Source organism: Lutra lutra, chromosome 2 (genome assembly GCF_902655055.1).
Source record: "Lutra lutra chromosome 2, mLutLut1.2, whole genome shotgun sequence".
NCBI classification, from domain to species: domain Eukaryota; kingdom Metazoa; phylum Chordata; class Mammalia; order Carnivora; family Mustelidae; genus Lutra; species Lutra lutra.
The window spans coordinates 172,085,459-172,105,319 of record NC_062279.1 but is presented as its reverse complement, the minus strand read 5'-3'; positions in this window follow the sequence as shown (position 1 = coordinate 172,105,319).

The following is a 19,861-nucleotide window of genomic DNA, read 5'->3' as shown; positions in this document are numbered from 1 at the left end:
GAACATACTCAAAATGTCAAAAAAATGAGGAATGAAAAAGACCTAGAAATAGAAAGGGACAGAGGGAAGGGAGAAGGAACAGGAAGAAAAAAATGAAGCAGATACAAAGAGAGACAGGGGGAAAAAAACCCAAAATACATGTGCTCAGGAGATGTAAATATATTGAAAATTGGAAAGTTCAAGAAAGAATTAGTAAGACAGGGAACTTTTGTATTTTAAACTTTTGCAATATTTTTAACTTTACCTTTTTTTTCCATCTTCATTTTTTTGTTTCAAATATAGACCTAGCTCCAAATTCTGGTTATTGCTTTCCCTGGAATGTTTCTCAAATTCAATACCTCCTCTCCTTTTTTTTTTTTAAATCTCTACAGCCTCCAGGGGTTCATTGTGCTATACTTCCCTCTTCCTCCCACAGGCCCCAGGGACTTGCCTACCTGCTGCCATCATCAGATCTTCCATCTGTATTATATTCCACTGGGGCTCTGCATGGAAGAATGTACCAGTCCCTAATTTCTCCCTATGCTGCTGTTCTGGAAACATCCACACAGTTCTTTCTGGGCTTCTTAAATTTATTTTCTTGTGTGGTTTTGTTATGGATAGTAATTAAATTAAAGCAGATAGCAATGAACCATTAATAAACCCTATCACCTACTGACAGTAATGATAATTATAAAACTCTAGATGCTAGGCTTTGTGATAATACCCTTGTATTTAAAATTCCATTTAATCTTTTTTTAAATCCTAATTACAATTATATGAGATTGTGTTAATCTATGAAGTATACAGAGGAGGAACCCAAGTCATTGGGAGATGAGAAAGTGGCAAAATAAAAGTTACAGAAGGATAGGAAGTCTTAAAATATGAAGAGATTATTTTCACTTTTTATTTTTATATTGTCTAAATTTTAGGCAGATGACATGTTGACTTGGTAGACTTATGTATTATAATCTGACTGACATTGTAGTGACAGTTAGTACCTCTGTCATATCACATCAGTGTCATTTGTCTTTTGTGGTGGGAATAATTAAGACCTAGTCCCATAGCAAGTTTGATGATGATAATACAATATTGTCTAGATTCACTATACTATGCATTAGATCTCCAAGACTGATTTTTCTACTAGTTGCAAATTTATATCCTTAAACAAGAGCTCTCCTATTCCTATTCATATGTTCACTGTTTTATTAAAATTAAAATTTAAATCATACATGGTCTAGACTATTATTACAGGACTGATTCCTTATTGTTGTCACTCCTGACAAAATCATTCTTAAACTTTCATTTGATCATTCTTATTTCTGGAAGTAGAACTTGTTGTGTGCCCCTTTCCCCATTTTTTCTGCCCACTGAGGTCTCACACTAAAATCTATTCACCTTTTCTCACTGTTGTTATTGACTTTATTCATTCATACATTTAACAAATCTGTTGAGTTTTACTGAGTGCCATATGTTATTGAAGATACTCTGGATATAATACTGAACAAGACAGATACAGTCCCGCCTTTCTGGAAGTCATATTCTAGGAGGAAGAAAACTCAATAAATAAACAACATCTAAATAATTTTAGATTTTTTTAGTGTTATGAGGAAAATAAAGAGGTGACTATAAATAATTACAAGGGTAGCTTTCTTTAAATAGGATGATCTTCTTTTCTGAAGTGCTGACTTTTTTCCAAGGCCTGAATGAATGATGAGAAAAATCTAAATAGGAATTCTCTGGGGGAAATAATATTTCCTTTACAGAGAAGAATAACTTCAAAGTCCTTAGAGACAAAGGGGAGAGAAGTAAAAGATAAGGTCAGAATGGTGAGAAGTGCAGTCTTGTACTCACTGATCAGAAGAGTCAGGGATTCATTGGAATTGTAATGAGAAGCCATTGGTGAGATTTAAGCAGAAGAGTGATATAATCTGAATAGTTTTTTTTTTTTTTTCTTTCTAATATGCTACAGATGCTGTTCGGCCAAATGAAATTTTAGGTGCCAAAGAGTGGGTGATTCAAATTCTTCAAGGCTCATATGAGTTCTATTTATATCCCTGAAGAAAACTCTACATTCTCAGAGTTCTTTGGTTTCCTGCAAGAAACTTAATTTAAGAAAACTCTTGGCTATTCCTTTCCCGTGAAATTAGACCACTTTCTTGGTATTTCTTTTTCTTCCACAGAGGGAAAGCAATGAGATTTAACATCTCCATAAAAGGAAATTAGTGATCATGTTTGTAGGTCCTTGGATTCATGAAAGAACAATGTCTTCTTGGCAGTTTGGGTCCAATAGTTTGAATGTATGGCATAACTTATTACGCACAGGAGGCAGGTGGGAAGCATCCCGCTCCTTTCCAGCTGTGAGACAGAGGTCTAAGCATGTTCTCTTTCTGGGCATTGGATTAATTTTCTTTAAAATGAGAGGCTTGGTCTAGAGCAGAGCTTCTCAAATGCAACTGTTGACATTGTGGGCTGCATAAGCTTTTTTATTTTTTAATTTTCATTTATTTTGTTTTATTATTTTATTTCTTTTCAGTGTTCCAAAATTCATTGTTTATGCACCACACCCAGTGCTCCATGCAATATGTGGCCTCTGTAATAAATACCCACCACCAGGTTCACCCAACCCCCCACCCCCTTCTTCTCCAAAACCCTCAGTTTGTTTTTCAGAGTCTGCAGTCTCTCATGGTTTGTCTCCCCCCACCCCTGATTTCCCCCACTCACTTCTCCTCTCCATCTCCCAATGTCTTCTGTTATTCCTTATGCTCCACAAGTAAGTGAAATCATATAATAATTGACTCTCTCTGCCTGACTTATTTCATTCAGTATAAACTCTTCCAGTCCCATCTATGTTGATACAAAAGTTGGGCATTCATCCTTTCTGATTGAGGCATAATACTCTACTGTGTAATCAAAACCACATTGAGATACCACCTTACACAAGTTAGAATGGCCAAAATTAACAAGACAGTAAACAACATGTGTTGGAGAGGATGGGGAGAAAGGGAACCCTCTTACACTGTTGGTGGGAATGCAAGTTGGTGCAGCCACTTTGGAAAACAGTGTGGAGATTCCTTAAGAAATTAAAAAGAGGGGCGCCTGGGTGGCTCAGTGGGTTAAGCTGCTGCCTTCGGCTCAGGTCATGATCCTAGGTCCTGGGTTCGAGCCCCACATCGGGCTTTCTGCTCAGCGGGGAGCCTGCTTCCTCCTCTCTCTCTGCCTGCCTCTCTGCTTACTTGTGATTTCTCTCTGTCAAATAAATAAATAAAATCTTAAAAAAAAAAAAAGAAATTAAAAAGAGCTTCCCTATGACCCTGCAATTGCACTATTGGGTATTTACCCCAAGGATACAGATGTAGTGAAAAGAAGGGCATCTGTACCCCAATGTTCATAGCAATAATGGCCACAGTCACCAAACTGTGAAAAGAACCAAGATGCCCTTCAACAGATGAATGGATAAAGAAGATAAGGCCTGCATAAGTTTTGTTGTGAGGGACTGCCCTGTACATGTCAGTGTGTTTATCAGCATCTCTGTCTTCTATCCACAGCATTCCAATAACATCTCCTGGATGATTAAGTATGCTTCTTGACATAGTCAGGTGTTCCTTGATGGATAAAATCCTCCATAATTTTGAACCACAAGTTTAGAAAGATTTTTTATGCCAATGCACTTAAATTTTAAATGCATAAAGAACTCCAGCAATAGTCAGAGAATCTGATGCACTTCTGATATTCTACATTATTTAGGAAGATATTTTCTTTTTCTTTTCCTTTTTTTTTTAAGATTTGTTTATCCATTAGAGAGAGACAGAGAAGGAGCAGAGGGAGAGAATCCTGAAGCAGACTCCCTTCTGAGCATGGACTCAGTGCAGGGCTTGATCCCATGTCCCATAAGATCATAATTTGAGCCAAAACCAAGAACTGGACGCTCAATGGTCTGAGCTACCCAGGCACCCATAGGAGAATGTTTTCTGCTAAGAAGTGTTAAGATTCCCCCCACAACTTTTTCTCCCTCTCTATCACCATGACCCTAAGTTAATGCTCTGAAGTGACTCTTACTGTAAAGAAAGTGCTAAAGTCAAGGTGAATATCCACTTCTCAAAAGCTGGTGTATAATGAATCAAACATTGCTTGTTCTTCAGGTATGTAAATTTCATCTGTTTTTTGAAGGACCAACAATTCATTAAGGGAAGATGAAGTGGTTGTACACTGTAGTATGCAGGAATAGAAAGTAAATCTAAGTAAGGAAACTTACATTTCTAGATAACTACAACCTTATTTAAATTGGCATTTTCTATTATTTCCCAACATTATGGAAAGAAATATGCCAACTAGGGTAAAATGAACTTCAAAATATTGTATTTCACATTTAGACCAAATGTCTGCATTGCTTATGATACTTCTCCAAGAATCTCAAGTGAGTCATCATCTTCTCAGTCCTTGAAACCCCACCTGGCCACTGTTACCTTATTATGCCATATTACATGTGAGTCTTTCCCATGCTTTCTTTTCTTGGAATACTTTGCACCCATTTTCTATCTATCCAAATTCTACTGATCCTTTAAAATGCAAATCAACCATTAGCTTTTGGAAAGTCTTCTTGATCTAAAACTTTCACATCATTTTGATACTGCTGCTTTATGCTCACAAATACCCTATGTCTAATAAGAAAAACTGAAGAGCCCAGTTTGGAGGCTGTAAATTATCCAAGAAAAAGAAGATAACCAATTAGAATAGGGCACAGGCAGAATAAATTACTTTTATTGAAAATAAGTGTATAGATTTAAGATAGAATTTATACATAGAGCCAATCCCTCACAACTTGGCTAAGGTCAAACACTGAGTGAAGGAAAGGAAGGATGTCATTTATGGAGATTTATATGTGTTTTTTTTTTTTAACTTTGCACTAGAAAAAATGGAATATAATATTTTCCCTCTACTCCTAGGAGGGAAATTAATAGTTCTGGGCTGGGTTTAATAAGCTATCAAAGTATATGGTGAAATACAAAAGACTATGAGGTCTGACAGGAAGAAATCAGAAGACATTCCATGAGTAATACAAAAGCTGGAGTCAGAAAGAAGTGCACTAAAGGAGGCTCCATGAGTTTTCAATCAGATTGCAAAATATTTGCCCTAAAATAGGGCACTTTGGCTTGAAAGTGACAGACCTTGCAGAGACCCAGTATGAGGAACTTTGTTCAAGGAGTCTTGTGAAGTCCTTTTATTTTTTCCTTTATTTATTATTTTTAATAGACTCTTTTTTAGAGCAGTTTTTAAGCTCATAGGGTAATCTATGAAAAGATAGAGATTTCCTATGTACCCCCTCTTCCAACACATGTGCAGCCTCCCCATTAATTATCATCCCCCGCCAGAGAGGGATATTTGTGACAACTAATGAATCCATGATGACATCATTATCACTCCAAGTCCAGAGTTTGTATTAGAGTTCATTCTTGGTGTTGTATATTCAGTGCATCTAGACAAATAAAAATGGCATGTATCTATTCTTATAGTAAGCATATAAAGTAGTTTCACTGCCCTAAAAATCCTCTGTAATGAAGATTTCTTCCAAGTGTTTAACTGGGAAGAGTGTTGGGATAACAAATATGAAACTCTTGATTCTACTTTGAGGCCCTTCTTCACCTGCACAACTGTTTTACAAAAGCCCCTGGACCTGAACCCAGCACAGTTGCCATTCAGTTAGGGACAAGCTCTAGCAGAACTTCCTGGAGAAGGCATCTTGTCCTTCTTATTTCCACCAGTCCCTACAAGTACTACTACAGTGGAGGAATCACTCTAGCACCTGTTTCAGGAGACTATCCAGGCTAATCCTAGGACTGGAGACTGCATAGGTGCTGAAGGAACAGAGATGCTGGTATAGAAAGGCAGCTTTCCCTGTAGGGGAAGTTACACCTTGACCAGAGTGTAACTCAGTGCTCTGAGGCTAGAGCATGGTAAGGATAGAGGCACAGATGTTAGATACTTGGTTAAGGACAGAGGCTTTTTATTTATTTATTTATTTATTTATTTATTTATTTATTTGATACACACACACAGAGAGAGATCACAAGTAGGCAGAGAGGCAGCCAGAGAGAGGAGTAGCAGGCTCCCTGCTGATCACAGAGCCCCATGAGGGGCTTGATACCAGGACCCTGAGATCATGACCTGAGCCGAAGGCAGAGGCTTAACCCACTGAGCCACCCAGGCACCTCAAGGACAGAGGCTTTAAGGGGTGTTGCTGCTGCAGGATGCCTTTCAGAGAATGAGAAATATGTTTTATTTTTTACCTAATGTCCCTTTTCTGGCCCAGAATCCCATCCAGGCTGCCCCATTACCTTTATCATCATGTCTCCTTAGGCTCCTTCAGACTATAAAATTTTTTCAGATTCTCCTTGTTTTTGATAACCTTGGCAGTTTTGAGGTGTATCAGTCAGATATTTTGTAGAATTTCTCTCAACTGGGTTTTGCATTTTTTTTTAACCATAGTAAAACAAGCATTATGAATTTTAGGGAGGAAGATCACAAAGGTAAGGTTTCAAACTCCTCTTCTTATCAAGAATACATACTATCAGTATGACTTATCAATGTTGCTGGTAGCCTTGATCACCCGGTCTAGGTAGTGTTTGTCAGGTTTCTCCACTTTCTTCCTCCTTTCTATCTTGTATACTCTTTGAAAGGGAGCCACTGTGGGTAGCCCACTCTTAAGGAGTGGGGGTCATGTTCCTTCTACTTGATTGGGAAATACTTACATAAATTATTTGGAATTTTCTATATAGGAGATGTGTCCGTTCTTCATTTATTTGTTCAATCAGTTATTTATTCAATCATGGGTTTATATCAATATAGACTCATGAATATTTATTATGTACTTTGAGCTATAATTCAGTACTAAATTATTTTGTTGCTCAAATTGTTCCAGATTCGGCTCTTGCCTTCTTTCAGTTGGCTCCTATGTCCGTTTGCCATACCCCTATCACTGTGTGCATGCATTTTCTTATTTTCTGGCAGACCGTATTTTGTAAAGTATAAAGAACTAAGAGAATGCAGTAAATGTTCACAAGTTGAGACTCACATGTACCAAATATTTTTAAAAATGCCAATCTCCAGATTCTATCTCCAGAAAAAAATTCTGTCCTGCTGAGAATGGTGCTAAGGAAAAAGTGGTGGGGAGAACATTTTTTATTCTGCCTGACAAAGACTGTCTTCTTGACCAAATTTAGTTAGGCTCCTCTAAGCCCTCTTCATAAATAGACATTGTCCTTGGACCCTGTCTTCAGCCTGTCTAGTTCAGTTTTAGAGAGAATCCTATCAAGTTAGTTAGAGACAATCTTCCACCCTTGCTATCTGGTCAATTCCTTATCCTTCACCCTTCATAACTCATCACCCTGGTCTGCCTTGAGCAAAAATCCCCCTGGACCTAATGTCTCCTCTTAGTAATTTTCTACCCACTGACCCTCTCACTCTGCTCTTTGATTATAAATCCCCATTTACCCTTGCAGTGTTTAGATTTAAGCACTATCTCTCTCTTATTGAAATTGTCTTGACACCTTTTACAAAATCCCTGAATACAGTATTCTTCACTGTTTTAAACTGTGTCAGTGTAACTTTTTCTCTAATAAGCCTCACTAAGATTTAATCAATGTAAGTTAGTCATCTGGAGTATATAACCAGGAGAATTAAATTCAGAAACCATAAATATTTCATTCAACAAATTCACCTTTAGCAAAACTTTTTGTATTTAGTTTAGCAAACAGTTATTGATTACACAATATGAACCAATGTACTCAGCAGTGAATATAGAGATATAAATGGGACATAGTCCATTTCTTCAAAGGACTAACCATTGGTGGTGATAATGGAGGGACATAAAGATACTTAGAAATAATATTATTATATTGAATTTTTAATACAATTGTTCACAAAAGGGATTTCTTATTATAAATTGATTATTATGAGTACTAATTATGATGAGTTACAGTGTGTTATCTCTTTTCGATGATCACCATTATAGTGAGTATAAAGTGTTATCTCATTTTGGCTTTGATTTTTATTTTTATAAATGTTAATAATAAGCACCTTTAAAAAAATTGTTACTGAGGTATAGTTGATATACAATGTTATATTACTTTCAGGTGTACAACATAGTGATTCAAGAATTCTGTACATTACTCAATGCTCAGAACAGTAAGTATAGTCACCATCTGTCATCATGCAATGTTATTATAATTGCTAAGTTGTTTCAAAAAAACTTTTTGAAAAAAACTCCCCTTTCATATTAGCATTATTACAATGTTTTTGTGCATTAAAATTGAGCACACTATTTTTTTTTTAATTTAGGGTGTTGGTATAATACAAAATAGAGGTTTATTTGCATTATACAGAGAACATAGAACACATTTGTCAAAAAGACAAATGAGAGGATGGAATTTCTACCTGGATGGATAACTTGACTTCCGGGACTAAGCCCAAGTCTATTGCATTTAGCTTATGCAAGCCATCTCATTTTCCTTTGGTTATCAAAGGATATCAAATGTTTGTCAATGAGCTCAGAAAGCTATTTGGATCAGGCTGAAATCCACAGGTACTCCCATCTTACAATGATGACAAATGAGCTAAAAAGCCACGAGAAATTCTCTACCACCATCTTTGGCATCAGAAATATGGGTGGAGGGTAAGGTAAATAAATAATATAAATGAATGTAGCATGTGGGGCATGAAAGCAACTGTGCTTACATGGAAACCATATTCATGGAAACCATATTCAGTTAGAAGGGCTTGGCCATTATTCATCTCCAGCTGATTGATACTACATAGAAATTTGTGCTCTATGTTTCTAGATGATCTAATTTTGAAAAAGAACCTGAAAATTCAGATATTTATATGAAAATTTCTCAATATGTCAATCTTGTGTAGATACTGAGGGTGATGAGTTTGCTATTCACCTCCCCATCCCACCCCCTGTAGATTCCCATTTTTTTTTTCACTATTTCTGGAGAAAAGGAGAAATTTTGGAATATAGTTTTTTTTTAAAGTCAAAGGTCTGGGAGCACCTGGGTGGCTCAATCTGTTAAGCCTCCAACTATAGCTCAGGTCATGAGCTCATTGGGTTCCACACTCAGCAGGGAGTCTGCCTGAGGATTCTCTCTCTCTCCCTCTGCCCCTCCTCCTGCTTAGGCTCACTCTCTCTTCCTCTCTCAAATAAATAAATTTAAAAATTTTTAAGCAGAAAGAGTCAATTATCATATGGTTTCACTTATTTGAGGGAAATTGGAAGGGGAGGTGAACCATGAGAGACTATGGACTCTGAAAAACGATCTGAGAATTTTGTTAAGGGGTGGGGGGTGGGAGGTTGGGGGCACCAGGTGGTGGGTATTGTAGAGGGCACGGATTGCATGGAGCACTGGGTGTGGTGCAAAAATAATGAATACTGTTATGCTGAAAAAATAAAAAATTAAAAAAAAAATTTTTAAAAAAGTCAAAATCAAAGGTCTCTATCTATATAGTGTTGACCAACTTATGGCATATGTGACATCATAGTACAGTAAGGAAAGATAACTTTTTCAAAAAACAGTGCTCAATCAATTGGGTATCCCTGTGGAACAAATATATCTCGACTTTTTTTTTTAATATTTTATTTATTTATTTGACAGACAGAGATCACAAGTAGGCAGAGAGGCAGGCAGAGAGAGGAGGAAGCAGGCTCCCTGCTGAGCAGAAAGCCCGACGTGGGACTCGATCCCAGGACCCTGGGATCATGACCTGAACCGAAGGCAGAGGCTCCAACCCACTGAGCCACCCAGGCGCCCCTATATCTCGACTTTTATTTCACCCCATTGACAAAAAAAAAAAAAGTCAATTCTGTATGGGTTTCAGATCTATATACAAAAGTAAAATGATAAAAACTTGGAGAAAGAAGAGAATGGCCTCATGACTTTGGAATAAACTAGGTAAACAGCACAAATAAAACACTAACAATAAAAGTAAAAATATAAAAATATGATAAAAATCATACTATACCAAATTAAGGGCTTTCATTCATCAAAAGATGCTGTTAGTAGAGTCCAGGTGCAGCACTATTTGCATTATCCCCTAACTTAAAACTACCAAATGCCCACAAATAATAGAATAAATAAATATGTAATTGTATATCACACAATGAATGCTATCCAACAAGAGTGACCGCTCTACAATGAAATGTAATGATATGGAATCATAAACATAATTTCGAGAACAGTACATAGTCCTCTATTTATATAAAGTACATCTTGCAATACTAAATACCATTGGAAGGGAAGATAATGCTTACTGTTAAAGGCAGTGACTGCAACAGAGATGACATTGACATCCCCATTGTCAGTAGCACTGTTTCTTGACATGGGTGCTTGTAAAAATGTATCATGCTGTATATTTGTGATTTGACCACTTTTCTGTTGGTTTAATGACCTTAAATAAAAATATTTAAAACCATAAGACAAGGGTCTTAAGCTTTGTTCAAACTGCTATCTCTAGAAAGACTTAGAGCAGGCTGGGCTCTAGGAAATATGTCAAAGAACTTAAATTAGGATTTTGGTTTGAATTCCAAGCAGAACATTCTTCCACGTGTTTGTGTGTTCAGATTTCCTACAACCCTCTCTCAATCTTCACTTTGGCTTGGCTCAGTGCTGGTTCTTCATTTTATCTTTGTTTTACTTACCTCTCTTTGTCTCTAGTATTATTTCTACTTTCAAAGGAAAAGTATGTGGAGCCAGAAAAGAGATTTGAATTCATGTTGCACATGAACTTCTGATAGATAAAACTTACAGTTGAAGTGTGATTATGTGATGTCTACAATGAATACAGCATATAGCTGGGTGCAAAATACTTAAGGAATGACCAAGTTCTACAGAATGCTTCCATCCTGCTTTTATTTTTTAAATAGGTTTTTTTTTGGGGGGGGGTGTAGGGCAGAGGGAGAGAGGTTGAGAGAGAATCTGAAATGTACTCCATATGCGGCACAGAGCCTAATATGGGGCTTGATCTCACAACCCTGAGATCATGACTTGAGCTGAAATCAAGAGTCAGAGGCTTAACCAACTAAGCCACTGTGGCACCCCTGCTTCTATCCTGTTTTAAATGAGATGTTCAAGGACAGCACAGCATGATGGTTAGCTGCATGTGCTCTGGAATTCACTACCTGAATATATTCTGGCTTAGTGACTTAATGAATTCTCATTGCTTTATCTACAGAGTGGGAGTAATTCTAGTATTTATGTCCTACTGTTGTGAGGTTTAAGTGAAATTAAAACTGCTAGAATCCTGTGCACATACAATTTCAGAGTAAGTGTGTTCAATAAATACCATTATTATTTTTTTTTTCAATACTGGTGGGATATAATAAAAACAGCAATTTAGGGCTGGCTTTACTGGTCCATAATTTCCTGGCAATGTGAACTTGTATATTTAACTACATGAAGCCTCCTATTTTTTTTTCTGCAAAGTGGGGGAAATAAACCAAAATGAGATAAAGTATATGAAAGAATCTAGCCCTGTCTTTGGTCACATGATAAACCTGCACTTTGTATAATAAATGCAATTCAACTAGGTTAGTAGAGAATATAATCAGTGTTAGTCTGTGAACACATTTTTATTAATATAAATTTTAAATCTCCATTCAGACATTAATATTGAGTGTTATCATGTAATAATATATATAAAAGAAAGGGAGAAGTTCTTCCATTGACATAAGAGCCTTTTAAAAAAAATTTTTTTGAAGATTTTATTTATTTGACAGATAGAGATCACAAGTAGGCAGAGAAGCAGGCAGAGAGAGAGGGTGAAGCAGGCTCCCTGCTGAGCAGAGATTCCCAATGTAGGGCTCGATCCCAGGACCCTGAGATCAAGACCTGAACTGAAGACAGAGGCTTAACTCACTGAGCCACCCAGGTGCCCCAACATAAGAGACTTTTAAGATGAGCATAACAATTATACCTAGGAAGCATGGTCTTTAAGTCATAGAAATGAAAACGCTGTATAAATGTAAAGGTTTATGGTTAAGATAAATTTTATTACATAGCAAGGTCAAAAAGGTGGTTCTGAATGTGAAGGAAAATGGCCAGTGTTGAGGACTTCTCCCACTTGTCTTCGAGTTCCTCAACCACTCAAAGAGATGACCCCACATGCACTATGGGAGGGATACATGCATTTATCAGATCAAAACCAAACCAGTCAGCATCCTCCTTGACTCAAGAAAATAAATTAAAAACAAAATTTTAAAATAAAAGGAAAAATATGGTAGAGATTCCAGGGGCTTTATTATTTCTATATATAATTGCTCTTTGAGATTTACTGCAGTTAAAATGAGTTGAGCATTTTTTTTTTTATTCCATCTAGACTATCTTCCCTTCTCCAATTTCCTGGGCATGTGTATCAGTGTTCAGAAGAAAGCAAGGGCTATTCCTGCAAAAGGGCTTTGCCTTTGGAGAGAGTGTCAGGAAGTATGAGTCACTCTTAGAATTGATTCCAGTTAATCTGTTGCCAAGCTGTATTTACTAATGCAGTCATCTAAATCCTAGTGTCCATGGAACAGAGCAAGGCAAATTTGTCCTTGTCATTACATGGCCAAAGGCCTCCTTTGAAAGACAGAAAAAAAAAAAATAATTAGGCTGCGAATTCATCCATAAAATGAAAAGACAGGTTACCTGGGCAAAGGGATCTGGAAGAGGAAGACTCATTTTATTAGGAAGGTCTTAGTGTTCTGTACAAGTAGCATACACTTGTGCAGAAGAGTTGATTATTTGTCACTATTATTCCCAATCCTGCAGTTAGTCAAGGAAAAACTAAAATTAATACTTCATTATTACTGACTATACATAATGCTCACTCGATGGCAACATTACTGCATTCAGAGACCTTAAAAGACTCACTAAAGCATTTAAATAAAATAAAAAATTGAGTCAGCTTGATTTTGAAAGATCTCAAAGAGTAAATATAATCTTTGCTGCATGAAGTGATTGAATACTAAATCGGGAAAGAAATGTCTTCTAATTTCAACCATCATTATAGATATATAAGATTATACAGTTAAAAATGATCTGTTGAGAGTACTTAAAATTCCTATATGTTTTTGCTATTTAACAGCAAAAAAATTTAAAGAATACAGAACATGAGGACCTATAAAAGTTTTATATCTTTATTTTATATATCTTATAAAATAAATTATAAAATTATAAAATATATTTTATATCTTAATTTTCTGACTATTGAGTAGTATGACTTTTTTTAAATGATAAAAATGAGTTTTATAAAAGTGAGACTAGATGAACTGAAAGATTCCCAGATACTTTGCCAAAAGGATAAACGTCTCTTCTGGTTTACACTGGTTATAGAACTTGAACAACAGAAGAAAAGATACAAGTAACAACTAACCTTACCTCCCACTGGGATGATAATAAAGGTTTGGACCTAATAAATTGAAGAGAAAACTATATTTAACTTATGGAAAGTACTTCTTCCTCTTTAATTCATGATACAGAGATAGAAAAAGAGTAATAGAGATTGGGTGTTGTATGTTTCATAGGTCCCGTTCCATTAAATGGGTCATCGAAAAGTGTTGTGTTTTCTTCTTATAAATAAGTGTTAGATATAAGCACTGCAATTAGAAAAATGAGGAAATTTAATATCTATCATATCAAATCAAAGTTTAATCAAGTAAAAAATGAGGAAGTGATGACCGAATCACATAATAAATTCTGTGTACTGGGGAATGAAGATTAGGAGAAAGATGAGGATGGGATGAAGATTGGGAGATTTTAAGAAAATCTCTAAACTCTGCACTCCACTACCAGTGCTCTCAATTTCACTTGATTAGAAGAAAGACCACAAAAACAATATCAGCAAATGCATTCAGCTTGATGGATACAAAATGGCTCCAAAGACACATCAAAAAAGGCATTTTAAAAACTTTGCTTTGAGAGATGAATTAAATCTGTGTAATTTGATGTTCTTACTGCACTGAAATTTTCCACTATCTCTTTTTTATAGCCAGTATTTCTAGTGTTTGCAAAGAAAGCATTTAGTTTTTATTTACTTAATAAAAGCCCAATAGGCAAGATAAACATTGACTACATTTTTGAAGGAAATGAGGTTGGCAAGAAAGAGGGCAATGTTCTTAGAACATAACTAATTATTAAAACAGGGAAAGGATGGGTAGAATAAAGCCAGATTAAATAAAAGTGTTGAAAAACTATTATAGCTGTAATTTCTTAGAATCTCCTGGGCAGTTAGGCACTGTGTAAGGCTCAGTGGAGAATACTAATGAAATATAATGTAATTTGCTGTAAATGAGTTTTCAATCTCATTGGAAAGACTAATGTATACCACTTAGTATTTAGATTTAGTAGTGTCATGATTAATAAATGATATTTTTACTTCAATAATTTAAAATTATATTGAAAGTTAAATTAGCACTATAGTAGAAGACCTGAGTGCCCCTTTAGGAACTACTATATCAGAATGAATTTCTTTTTTTTTTTTTTTCCCAGAATGAATTTCCATTACTAATACTGTCACCACCATGACCACCATATCACCTACTTACTAGGTGCCAACAATTTGCCAGGCACTGTTTTAGTCCCTTTACATTCATGAGCCCATTTAATTCGTGAAACAAACTGTGTTGTGGCATTCACAATTACTACTCCTGTTCCACAGATAAGGAACCCAGGTTACTGAGATATTAAAGTAACTCTCCCAGTTTCTGAAAACCTTCAGTTTTTTCTGAAGTTTTTTCAAACCTTCTGAAAGGCAAGGGCTAAAAGATGTCGAGTTCCCACATAGAGAAAACTAGATATTTTGAAGAGTCTCTGATGTATAGAGATACTAGAAAAAAGAATTAAAAAAGAAAACTTTTTAAATGCAGTTCTGGACTCCTAGGAATTTAGGGAAACCTTAACCAGTGAAAAGAAACTTGTCTGATAGAAAAGGAGGATTTGAGAATAAGGAGTAAACTACAATTCTTCTAACAGCTGACTTCTTAATAGAAACAATGGGAAAAGAAGATAAAGAAATAATCATTGTCAAAGTGCTAGGGAGGTTGGTGACAAGGTAGTGATAGGGAGTGTTGATATAGAATTGTGTGCCAACAACAATTACCTTTAAGAATAAGAGTGAAAAAATGTTTCAGATAAACAAAAGCTAAATTTGCTATCAGCAAGTTGTCACTAAAGTAACTTCTAAAGAATCTATTTTTACTTTTAAAAGGATATACTTTTAAAAGAGGAAAATTACCTCAAAGTAGATGTTTAGGTTAAAAGACAGAAGAGTGAGCACAGAAACTGGTAAGCAGAAAATACACAAATTTCATCTGTATGGGAAAAAAAAACCCATTTTTAAAAAGTCAAAGATAATCCAGCTCCATCCACATTGCTGCAAATGGCAAGATTTCATTCTTTTTTTATGGCTAATATTCCATGATATACTGATATCATGGAATATATGATATTCATATGTCATGGAATATGACATACAAATACATATACATGGAATATGATATAGGTATATCATGGAATATCATATATAACATATATATATAAATGATATATCACTTCTTTATCCATTCATCAGTCTATGAACACTTCAGCTGTTTCCATAATTTGACTATTGTTGATAATGCTGCTGTAAACATTGGGGTGCGCATATCCCTTTTAATTAGTATTTTTGTATTCTTTGAGTAAATACCTAGTAGTGCAATTGCTGGATCATAAGGTAGTTCTAGTTTTAAATTTTTGAGGAAACTTCATACTGTTTTTCAGGGTGGCTGCACCAGTTTGTATTCCCACCAGTAGTGTAAGAGAATTCCCCCTTTTCTCCAACCTCACCAACACCTGTTGTTTTTTGTGTTGTTGGTTTCAGCCATGTGGGGGATGATATCTCATTGTGGACAAATACCATATCGTTTGACTTATATGGAATGTAAGAAACAAAGCAAATGAGCAAAGGGGGAAAATAGAGAGACAAATCAAGAAACACTCTTAACTACAGAGAACAAACTGATGGTCACTGAGAAGAGGGGAAATGGGTTGAATAGGTGGCGGGGATTAATGAGGACAATTGTGATGAGCCCTGGCTGTTGTAATTGTTCACTCACTAAATTTTACACCTGCAACTAAAATTAAACTCTATGTTAACTAGAATTTAAATAAAAAATTTCAAAAAAAAAAAAAAAAAAGAAAAAAGCCAAAGAGAAGAAAAGCTAAAATCAAGCCAAGTAGAAAGCATAAAGTAAGAATGTAGATATGAATTAAAAACACAACAGTAATAAAAAAATAAATGTAAATATGTTGTATTAGCAGCCAACAGATCAATATTATGTTAGATGGAAAATGGTCCAATTATTTTCTATTTACAAGAGATAAACTGAAGCTATGAGGACATGAGAGTTTGAAAATATCAGAAGAAAATCTGTATTAGCTACCTTAGTACAAAAAAGTCTTTAAAGGACATTATTTTAGAAACAAAGTCCTATTTAATAATAGATCAATCAATAAGAAAATTATGTAAATTTAAACTTGTATGTCCAGATCAAAATAGCTTTAAAAATATAGAAAGTTGGGGTGTCTGGGTGACTCAGTTGTTTAAGTGCCCAACTATTGATTTTGGCTCAGGTCATGATCTTAGGGTCCTGGAATCTAAGGATCCAGCATGGGACTCTATGCTCAATGAAAAGTCTGCTTCAGGATTCTCTCTTTCCCTCTCTTCTCCCCTTGCTTGTGTGTGTGCTTTCTCTCTAAAATAAGTTTTTTTTTTAAATTAAAGATTTTATTTATTTATTTTAGAGAAACAGCATGAGCAGGGGAGGGGCAGAGGGAAAGGGAGAGAGAGAATCCCAAGTAGACTCACCACTGAGTGTGAACCAATGCAGGGCTTGATCTCACACCCCCAGATCATGACCTGAGCCAATATCAAGAGTGAGATACTTAACCAACTGAGCCACCCATGCACCCCAATAAATAAATCTTTTAAAAAAATATATAGAAAATCAAAATTGTCAGATCTGTTTGGAAGAAATTGGCAAAACATTTAGTACCATGGGAAATTTTCAAACCTTGTCTTTCCATTTTTGTTAAGACAAATAGACAATCGGATAAAAAGTTGGACAAGGTATGCAATATTTGAAGAATACAATTAGCAAACTTGATTTAATGGACATATATTTGAAGCCTACACCCAAGAATCAAGAATGCACATTGGTTTCAAGGACACGTTGAATATTTATAAAATCTGACTATATAGGCCAGAAAGAAAATCTGAAACTTTAAAATGTTTTTAGAGTATCTAATGAAGCATTTTCTAACCATAATGCAATTAAGTTGTAGAATAACAAAATGATAAATCTAAAAGCCTTATATGTTAGAAAATTTTAAGACCAACTTCTAAATATTTCTAATATCAAAGAAGAAATCATAATGGAAAGTAAATATATGTAGAAATAAACATGACATAACATTAGAGGAAGAATGGATAGGATACTTTTGAGGGAATTTAGTTTTAAGTGCTTATATTGAAAGAAAAGGAAGTTTATAAAATGTGAGGTAAGCATCTAATTGAAGAAATTAGAAAGTGAAAAAAGAATCACCCTAAAGGAAGTAAAAGCAAAGAAGTAATAAAAAATAAAAACAGATAAAAGCATTAAAAAACAAGAATTCAGTTCTTTGAAAACACTAAAAAAAACAGACAAATATATGAAAATTGATCTAGAAAATAGGAGCGAAGTCACAGGTAAGCAATATTAGAAATTTAAAAGAGGACATAAATACAGATATAATGGATTCTAAATAGGAAGGATCAGAATAACTTCACATTAATACAATAGAAGTATTAAAGAAACTTGACAAAATCTAGAGGCCAAGACTCATCAACTTTTCTCTTTGTACTAATTAATATCTATTAATAATTAATACTATGAATATCCTAAAGGAGGGAACACTCTATTTCCTAGAGAATTTAAATTTATGTTTGCCTCTATTAGCAAAAGCTAATATTTGAATTAGTTATATAAGCATGGATTTATGGATTTAATTTAAATCCATAAATTTAAATTTAAATTTAAATTTTTAATGTTGTCCAATTCACAGTGTTTTTGAGATGTGGTTTTTCACTGGGTCATTGATCCTTATTAGAAGGTCCTTATTGTTCCATTTGATCTACCAGAGCTATGGGTATAAAGATCTCCCCAAGGTATAAGGGGCTGAAAATTAGAAAGCCATCTTCTTGAAAGTCTTCAAAAGCCAGATATCTTGACTTTCCCTCCAATTTTCTCTTTCCAAATCCTGTAAGAAAATGAAAGAGAAGTAGGGAAATTATTGGAAGAAGGTTCTCCCAATTCACTGGGAAAGAATGAAAAAAAAAAAAAAGGGGGTTGCAACCCATCTACTTCGTGAAATTTTACCTTTAGAAAAATCATGGTGGGAGGCGTGCCTGGATGGCTCAGTTGATTAAGCATCCACCTTTGGCTCAGGTCATGATCTGGAGTCCTGGGATTGAGCCCAGCATTGGGCTCCCTACTCAGCCAGGGGTCTGTTTCTCCCTTTGCCCCTCACCCTGGTCTCATGCTTGTTCTCTCTCTCTCAAATAAATAAATAAAATCTTAAAAGAAAAAACAAAAAAGAAAACTCATGGCCAAACATAGAAAATAAGTTGTTGGAGTTAAGCTCTGACATATGTTCTTGGAAATATCCCCAACTTGATGAAAGTGGACCAATAACAAATAATACATACATTTTACATTTGTCAGAAATTTAGTGTCTGGAGTTAAAGAAAATAATTTCTGTAAGCCTTGCTTTATCACTGATTGTTTTTTTTAAGATTTTTTTTTTTTTTTATTGATTTGACAGAGAGAGATCACAAGTAGACAGAGAGGCAGGCAGAGAGAGAGAGAGGGAAGCAGGCTCCCTGCCGAGCAGAGAGCCAGATGTGGGACTCGATCCCAGGACCCTGAGATCATGACCTGAGCCGAAGGCAGCAGCTTAACCCACTGAGCCACCCAGGCGCCCCTCACTGATTGTTTAAATGCTTCTTTTATAAAGTAAAAGGGTTAATAATGGTATTCTGTCATAGAAGACAGATAAATAATATACTTAATGTGCTTATCGTAGTGTTTGGTGCATGGTAAGCACTCAACATATGATAGCTATTTATATATATATTGTAGAGAAAATATTTTGTATTTACCTGTATTAAACATGCTTTAATATTTTTACTTTTTCTAATATAGTATAAACTTGCCAATTCTCCTTTGCTCTAAGATTGTGCTCTTTCTCTTTGCTGTTCAATGTTCTCTTGTGTGTTAAATGATGGGGATAGTAGTACTTAGTGGCGCTTATTTTTTTTTTCTAATATTCTTTTTTTTTTTTTTTTAAGATTTTATTTATTTGTCAGAGAGAGAGGGAGAGAGAGCGAGCACAGGCAGACAGAAAGGCAGGCAGAGGCAGAGGGAGAAGCAGGTTCCCCGCCGAGCAAGGAGCCCGATGTGGGACTCGATCCCCGGACGCTAGGATCATGACCTGAGCCGAAGGCAGCTGCTTAACCAACTGAGCCAGCCCAGGCGTCCCTTTTTTTCTAATATTCTTACCAGACAAAAGCAAATACTGAGGTAAGAGGAGAAATAAGAGAAAGAAAGGCAGGGCCATTATCACTATTATGATGCCCTAGAATTTGTGTAAGGACTATGTTTCAAAATGTAAAAAGACTGAAAGCATCAAGAGCTGCTAGGAAAGGTTGGAGGATAAAACATTAGAAAAGAGTAATTTTACCAGTAGATTTTTCTAAAATTATTCTCAGAATTTTAAACATGTAAAAGAACTTGTTAATTCTTCTCTTTTAATTGATGAATCTGACAGTGTAAAAACTG